The sequence below is a fragment of the Physella acuta genome, unplaced genomic scaffold (genome assembly GCF_028476545.2).
Source record: "Physella acuta isolate Inbredline_101_S28 unplaced genomic scaffold, ASM2847654v3 ptg000454l, whole genome shotgun sequence".
Classification (NCBI taxonomy): Eukaryota; Metazoa; Mollusca; class Gastropoda; family Physidae; genus Physella; species Physella acuta.
In genome coordinates, this window is record NW_026731973.1 from 572870 (window position 1) to 582230 (window position 9361).

General features: G+C 31.8%; 1 pseudogene; it reads left to right on the forward strand.

Moving 5' to 3' along the window:
* Positions 1-527: 527 nt before the first annotated feature.
* Positions 528-9143, forward strand: LOC131943404 (zinc finger protein 883-like; annotated as a pseudogene).
* The last annotated feature ends 218 nt before the right edge of the window (positions 9144-9361 follow it).

The following is a 9361-nucleotide window of genomic DNA, read 5'->3' on the forward strand; positions in this document are numbered from 1 at the left end:
GGAAGGTTGAGGGGGTGCAAATCGAAAGTTTGAGGGGGGTGCAAATCGAAATCTTGAGGGGGGGGAGGGGTGCAAATCGAAAAGTTTGTCCCCGGGCACCGGGTAGGGTCGCTACGCCTCTGCTATGGATAGCGCCCTAGGCGACCGCCTAGGCCGCCTTATAGGTAGCGCCGACCCTGCCAATGTTTCTCCCGTTTTTTATTTCACCGGGGGGGGGGGGGGGCTAAACGTATGTTTTCTATATAAAATCCATTATATCCCCCCCCCCCCCCCCCCCCAGAAGAGATGCCTGAAAGAAACTCTGACCCCGACAAGACAGAAAAAAAGAACGAGGAATTAAGTTAAATAAAAGCTTGTAAAAATGCCCTTAACTGTGTTTTTAAATGAGATTGTAGTTTTTGTAAATTTAAAAAAAGACGAACAAAAATAATATTTGTTCTATTTCAGAATTTTTTGTTTCGGTTCGTATTTTAGACTTTTTTTTTCCCGTACAATAATTGGGCATTTAAAAAAAAAAGATGGCACCTTTTTGAGATGTTGAGATTGTTAGTTCAGAAAAATTTATCCGTTAAGCTGTTATTTTATTATCTGGCGCTTGCATGGTAATATTCATTCAGGATGATTTTAGATACCGGTGTCCGATAATAGACTCATCCATAAAATAGGTGTGTTGGGTTGTTAGTAGATCTAGTAACCTCGACTAATTTTATTATTATTTTTAATATTTTATGATTACAAATGTTAGGCCTATCTCTTATGGTAGGCATTTCGATGTGCGCCATTTTGTTTAATCTGGCCACATCCGAACTTTTTCATGCCAACTTTTGTAATTTCGGCCATTTTCCACCCAAGTGCTTAGTTATCACGAGAGAATCGGTAAATTAATGTTTTCGATACGTCAAAGTGGGCTGTTTATATATTCTATGCTTCTATGGAAAACTATTAGATCTAATTACGTTTTAACATATCGATCCCAATTTTATCGAGCTATCTTAGTGAGCAAGTCTCTTTAAACTTTAAACGCAGTACCCGACCTGTTTCATTGAGTATTAATTTTAGCAAGAAAGTAAAGTTTAAAATTAGACATTAGGCCTAGTTTTAAAGAGCATCCTAACCATTTTCAAGAACCAAAATAACAGTTTCATAGAGTTCTTTCAATTGGAACATGCTTAAAAAGCATTGGTAAATCTTGGGGGTTGGGTCCCGCGGACACAATTTTGTACCAGGGCGATAGGGGGCCGCGAGGTTACCTATTATCGATAGAACAAAATTTCGGCATTTAAAAAAGAGAATAAGTTCAGGAAACTAGATCTAGTAAATATAGACTAGTAGTAAATAAGTAATGCCAAACTATTTTGATGGATGGAATTGTTGGTTTTATGGGGTTTTTTTTTAGCTCTTGGTAAGCAGTTATGGCTTCTTGTGTGAAGTGATGTGGATCTACTCAATTGTAATGATGGCCGAGTTGAAATTTTCATGACGGCCCATACTCCATAGTTAGCTCTATTAGAATCTAGTATGCTAAATCTAGTATGCATGAAATATAAAAAATCGCACATTTGATATTACCGTGTTACTGTTTAACAGTATTTATTGAATTGGCAAGTTTATATAAAATGTTTTTATGGATTAAATAAAATTTAAAGCAATGGAATTAATAGTCCCATTCATTAAAAATCTTCAATATTAGTCATTTTCAATTGGGTAAATAATAGAATAGGCCTAATTAAAATTTTAAATAGGCCCATATATTATAGATCTATAATAGATTTATGTATTGCTCTACAGTCTACACTAATTTAAATTTGTAACATTTTATTAGTAGCCTAAGCCTAATCAATGAGTAATTGCTTATAAAAATCTAATAGAACTAATATATATTGCATCAAGCTTATATAGGCCTATATAATTATTTTTTTAAATGACTTATGGATGATGTCTTAACTTTAATTTCCCCATTTCAGGAAAAACTGATTAAGAAAATAAATACAAAGATTAAATTGGTCATTTCTCAGATTATAGTATATTATCTTTAAAATTTAATAATAGCTAAAATATACTACTACGAGAAAAATGGCCCGTTGAGGAAGGATACACCGGGCGCTAGGTTGATAGTGCTGTCTATTTTCTCTAAACTAAAACCACCCCACCCCCCCCCCCCCACACACACACACCACCCCCCCCAGTGCCACCCCCATTGGTTAGACTTTATTATATGTGATTGTCTTTTTCTTATAGCATTTTTTTTGACTTGTAAATTTCTATTCCCAACAACATCCTTAAGCATCTATGTGCTAAGTTTTATCTTTGTATCATCAATAACAACATAGATATTCAGTATGAAATCATTGTAGAACGACACCGCACACCTTAATTGGGCTTTATTAAGTTAATTATTAGTTGTTTTCCTTTTAATTGCGCTGTATTTCACTTGCATATTGCCTATCATCTATGCTCTCTAGCATCAATATGCACAATTTTAACATTATATGTTTAATAACAACAATGTTATACAAACCCAAAGAAGGACACTAAATATTTTGAAACTTTACATGAACATATAAGCGGTTTTACCTAACACTTTAAAAATTCATATAAAAAACTACTGGGCCTAGAATGATAATTTTTGTAGTTTATTAAATGGCAGATTCTCTTCTTGATTCTTTGTAAATTTTAATCATTCTGTGTTAAATAGAAACATTTTTTACCAAAATGCCTAGCTTATGGCATGGACTGACTGGTAATCTATCGTTTTAGGTCCGTAAAATCGCTCGCGACTAGTAATGTGAAAAACATGTGACTCCTTACATTTTAATAATTATTTCACATTTTGAAGAGGATTTATGATTGTTTTGAAAAATACAAAAATATTTCCTTGTTTCATTTATGTAGGGCACACCTGTTTTTAAACAACTGGGTTAAAACTTTTCAGTAATAAATGAAGACTTGCTCATTTACTATAGCAGCCATCTTGTTTATTTTTATTATTGTAAACTTGTAGTGCAAGGTTCAGGGGAAGCCACTCTAACTTACAAATGGCCGCTTTTTAAATAGCAAATCCTGCTCGCAAACACTGCTTTTTAAAGTTAATTTCTTGCTTATATTGATATATTTAGCCATTGATTTTAGTTTATTATACATTTATCTATAATATTTGACACAAATATATCACAATATACTTCTATTAAAGCCTTGACAATAAGGTAACTTTTTTGTACATTATTAGCCGCGGGCAATTTTACGTACCTAAAACGATAGATTACCAACTAACTACTCATAGTAACTAAGTAACTAGGGTTGGGGTTAGGGTTAAGGACAGGGTCAGCATTGACTTAAGCCAGTAACCTAACACCCCCTTTTTAAAAAAAAGATTCCATTATCGGACACTGGTATATAAATTCCCCCTTCATTTAATTAGCACTGAATCTACTATTTTTAAGTATTATCTAATAATATCTAGATTTATAGGCCTATTTAAATTGCATTTTTTGTTTTAGTATGTTTTTATATTATAATTTAATGGAATTTCCTTCTGAGTCACGTGGTGATGACTTCGTTTCTAACTTACTAGATCTAGAATAGATCTAGATCTAAAGGCTGTAACTATAAACACAGCCAATGCTCGCTATCTCTCCTTTGTTACAGCTCCAATATTTTCAATACTTTTACAAAATTTTAATTTCCCTGAATTCATTAAATCTGTACTATAAAACATCTAGATTTATTCTAGATCTGCACACAAATCATGATAAAATTAAAGGAAAACAATGTTTCTTGCTTGAAAGACTATCACTGACAGTCAGTTATAGTGAAAGAGTAGTGATAGCTTTCAACATGATTTCCTATTTTGCCCATTCACATTGGGCTGCCACCGAATGCTCCCTCCTCAACATTGTATTAAAGCTATATACATAAGCAAATAATAAGTTAAAAGGCTACGGTTAGTATTGATTCAATATTTTTATGTTGATCTAGTCTATTTACTATTCAAAGTGTCTATTTCCCGTTAGCTGTTCAACTTGAAATAGCCGTAATAAGGCTATTCGCAGTTCTGACTGTTTTGTTTTATACATATGTTAAAAATGCCTAAATGTTGATGAAGCAGTGTAGTCAAGTGGATATGTGGGTGGTTACCACGCCAGATAGTGTGGGTTTGAACCCATCAAATGCTTTTTTATGGATAGCATGTGATGTAGACCACCTGTTGTCCAAATTGTATTTTTTGGAATTGTTAATGATAGGGTTATTATTTTCAATTTTTTTTTTCTGTTTGTGACATGATTGCTGACATATTTGCAGATAGAAAGCCCTGGTTGATTAGTATAGATTTAGTTAGAGTCTATAATTGATCACTGAGACTAAGACCTACATACTACGCAGCAGATATAACCCAAAGGCTAAACTAGTAATAATTTTTTTTAAACTGTAACACAATGAAAATTGCAGTGCTCTCATAATTTATACTTCATTCCCCAGTCAGAATAAATGTTTTTGTTATCGTAAAATATTAGGCCTATTCCCAGTCGTATATAGCAAACATGACAGCTGACTGTGAATAGCCATGGTTGCTATTCCTAGTCTGCTGGAAATAACCGAAATAGTGCTATTCCCAAACAGGTAGGAATAGCCTTGGCCTTTACTATTTAAAAATGTATTCTCTAACTAAAAAATAAATGCTACATACAATAGCTGAATGGACATAATTGAAATACAGAATTATTTCTTATGCAAACATGTTCCAAGCAGACAATGACATTAGAAAAGTCACATGGTGAGGGGTGGAAGCAGGCGTTGTGACTGAAATAGCAATGTAAACAGAAAGTGTTATTTCAACGCCAAGGGTAGACAAAGGTACAGAATATAGTCCAAGTTTTCGTGCATAGGTTGTGATTGTGCTCTGCCATGAAAGCTTTATTTTTGTAGAGCTGATTGGCAGAATCGATTACACGTCTGACTTGATGCATGGAAGGCGAGGCGATTCGGTGTCGTGTGGAGTGGTAGGTTCGGAACCCGTCGGGTCTGTCTGTTCTGTCTTAACTTGGACTATATTCTGTACCTTTGTCTACCCTTGGCGTTGAAATAACACTTTCTGTTTACATTGCTATAAATGTAGACTATATTTTGTGGCAGCAACATTTTTTTAATAACTTACAGGCCTAGAAGAATCATCTATGGTCGATAAATGGGAAACTAATGAGAAGATAGATTTAAATTTTTTTGTTTGTGCACCTGAAAATCTGTATTATAAAAAAGGCACACAGATCACATGACCTGTGGCCATGCAAATAATGTATGATATGGAAATACTTATTTTATAGCCACCAACAATAGAGAAAATGCATCATTCTTATATCCTCTCACATCTTGTGGTTATATTTTGCTTCTATTTGTAGGTTTACATATTTTTAGAATTTTTTAATTGACCAGTAGGTTTTAGAATTTTCAATTTAATGTTTAATTTGATATATTATTATTAGTTTTACTAATTATTTCGAGTGGTAGAACCACTAGTGTGAAGAAATATCAAGTATGGGTTTTAGCACTTGAAACCTGTTATAATTGATTTTTTTTTTGTTCTTAGTGCTAATGATATTAATATTTTATTTCTTTAATGCATTATATCTTACTTAAGTTTAGGGTCAAGGGTTGGGTTGAGGGATAATGGCTAGGTTAAAAGGTCAGGGCTAGAAATAGTCTAAGGAAATAATATTAATTTTTTTTTTTTTCAATACTAATATTAAGAATTTTAGCTGAATTAATGAAATGAGTATCTTTTCTCATATAAAATGTGTCATTGTTTTTCATCTGCCAATTAAGTCTTATGTTCGAAGAAATATACAATATCTTCTCTCATCCTTTCTAAGACACAAACACTGTTCTTTTTTCCTGTTAACCAAGTGTCAATATATATAACCTCTATTGGATATGAGAGGATTTAAGCACATTTGGTAATTCCTCAATCGTTAGCCAAAATAAGCAGAACTGGATTAACAATTTGTGTTTTTTAAGAATATTCAAAGAATATTAATATGCAGTCCAAATCTAATGATAGCCTTGGCATAACTGGCAATCTATTTTTAGATCCCATCAGACTGAGTGAAAAGATTGACAGACCTTCTGCCATTAATTTTGCCATTTTAATAGTAATACTTTATTCTGACTTTATAAACACCACTTTTCACTTTAACATTTATAAAATTTTTAATCATCAGTTGATTTATAAAAAAGCAGTCAAGAATGGAAGAAGAAACAGATCTTACAGCTGCAATGTTATCTATTGTAGATGAACAGTCACACAAATTAACAGAATTTTTAAACTCTGAAGATTTGAAACCAGATCTATCCACAATATTTTCATCTTCTAAAGACATAAAAACAGAATTAACAACATTTTCATCTATTGTTGATGCAAAACCCAACATGACATTCACAGCTTCTCAAGATGTTAAACCCTATACTACAACAGAATTTTCATCTTCTAAAGACACAGAAAGAGAATTTTCAATTTTTTCATCTTTTAATAAATTTACATCCAACAAAAAATTTATAAAGCAAGGTGTTAAACCTGATGTTACAACTGAGTTTTTAATTTGTAAAGATAAAAAGCCTGCTGTATCAACATTATCAGCATCTGAAGATAATAAATCAGAAGTCACAACTTTATCAAGTTGTAAAGATTTAAAACCAGATTTATTGACAGGATTTTTATTTTTTGAGGATAAACAACAAAAAAGGCTTGAACTTCAAGTTGAAGAAAATCTCCAGTTTTCTAGAGACAAAAGATATCAGATTGTTTCTAGTCACAAACAGAAATGGTTTTATCAAAGTTCTAACTTTAAAAAACATAAAACAGCTCAAGAAGGAAATGAGCAACTTGAATATGATGGTGACCATGAGAATTATTCTCAAAGTTGTTATTTCAGTAAAAATAAAAAAGTGCACTCAAGAGATACGCCATACATATGTGATGTTTGTAATAAAAGGTTCTCTTATCAATGTAAATTATATTCACATCTGAAAATGCATTCAGGAGAAAAGCCACATGAATGTGATGTTTGTCATAAAAAGTTTAGTCAGAAGATAAATTTATTACAACACAAAAATGTTCATTCAGGAGTTAAGCCATATGAATGTAATGTTTGTCATAAAAGGTTTTCTCAAACTTCTGGTTTAAGTAAACACAAAAGAATTCATTCAGGAGAAAAGCCATATAAATGTGATGTTTGTAATAAAAAGTTCTCTCAAAATTCTAGTTTAGATTCACATAAAACTGTGCATTCAGGAGATAAGCCACATAAATGTGGTGTTTGTCATAAACGGTTTGCATCTAATTATAATTTAAATGATCATAAAAATGTTCATTCAGGAGATAAGCCACATGAATGCGATGTTTGTCATAAAAAGTTTAGTCAGAAGATAAATTTATTACAACACAAAAATGTTCATTCAGTAGTTAAGCCATATGAATGTAATGTTTGTCGTAAAAGGTTTTCTCAAAGTTCTGGTTTAAGTATACACAAAAGATTTCATTCAGGAGAAAAGCCATATGAATGTGATTTTTGTCATAAAACATTCTCAGACAATACTGATTTTAGTAAACACAAAAGAATTCATTTAGGAGAAAAGCCATATAAATGTGATGTTTGTAATAAAAAGTTCTCTCAAAATTCAAGTTTAAAATTACATAAAAATGTGCATTCAGGAGATAAGTCACATAAATGTGGTGTTTGTCTTAAACGGTTTGCATCTAGTTATAATTTAAATGTTCATAAAAAGTTCATTCAGGAGAAAAGCCACATGAATGTGATGTTTGTCATAAAAAGTTTGGTCAGAAGATACATCTATTACAACACAAAAATGTTCATTCTGGAGAAAAGCCATATGAATGTGATGTTTGTCATAAAAGGTTTACTCAAAGTTCTGGTCTAAGTGATCACAAAAAAATTCATACAGGAGTAAAGCCATTTGAATGTGATGTTTGTCATAAAAAGTTTAGTCAGAAGGGTAATTTAGCAACTCACAAAAATGTTCATTCAGGAGATAAGCCATATGAATGTGATGTTTGTCATAAAACTTTTTCTCAAAATTCTACTTTAAAAAGACATAAAAAGGTTCATTCAGGAGAAATGCCACATGAATGTGATGTTTGTCAAAAGAGGTTTTCTCATAGTTTGGGTTTAAGACAACATAAAAAGGTTCATTTTGGGGTATTGTCCCATGAATGTGATGTTTGTAATAAAAAGTTCTCTCAAAATTTTAGTTTAAAAAGACATAAAAATGTTCACTCGGGAGATAAGCCATATGAATGTGATCTTTGTCATAAAAAGTTTTCTCAAAGTTCTAATTTAAGAAGACATAAAAAGGTTCATTCAAGAGAAATGACACATGAATGTGATGTTTGTGAACAAAATTTTAGCAGAATTCTAGTTTAAAAAACATAACAAGGTTCGTTCAGGAGTAAAGTCTGATGAATGTGATATTAGTCATAAAATTTTTTCTCAGAATTCTAATTTAGAAAGACAAAAAAAGTTTCATTCTGGTGAAAGGCAACTTGAATTAGGAATGTAATGTTTGCCATTAACAATTTACTCACTATTCTAGTTTAATTACACATAAAAAAGCTCATACAGGAGATGAGCTACTTGAATGTGATATTTGACATACAATGTTTTCTAAAATTTCTTGTTAATCTTCACATAAAAAATTCACAAAAGAGACAAGCCACCTGAATGTGATGTTTGTTTCAAAAGATTTTGTCAAATATCTAATTTAAATACTCATAAAAAATTCAGGTATTCTTCAGGACTAAAAACCAATTTATCGTTATTATTAACATCAACAATTAATTCTAGAGCAAATTATTATTGAATATCTTGTTATAATTTTTTTTGCTTCACGTAACTTTAACTAGAGGTCATCCAATAGTGGGCCATAGTTTATTAATTTTTATATTTGTATTATGAAAAGGTTCTTTTGTCAAAGGGTATACCTTGTCAATTATTATACATACTCAAAAAGAAATTGTATTCTGACTGTAAAAGGAAATAGCATTCTATTATCTCAGCTGAATGTGTCCAATTTTTTTCTTAATGTAGCCTACTTTTTGTGTTATTTGTAAATGTGTATGATATGGGGTCATCCATAAATGATGTCACACTCGTAGGGGGGAGGGGGGGTCCGTAATTTTGTGACGATGTGTGATGAGGGGGAGGGGGGGGGGGTCAGATGTTGCGACGTCACATTTTTGCATTATAAAAAAGCAATGTTAGAAAACGAATTTTAGACGTTATTTCGCGTTTTAGATAACAGTTTTAATAAATTGTAATAGTTTAGACAAGATTTTGGAAAAATATCGATGTTT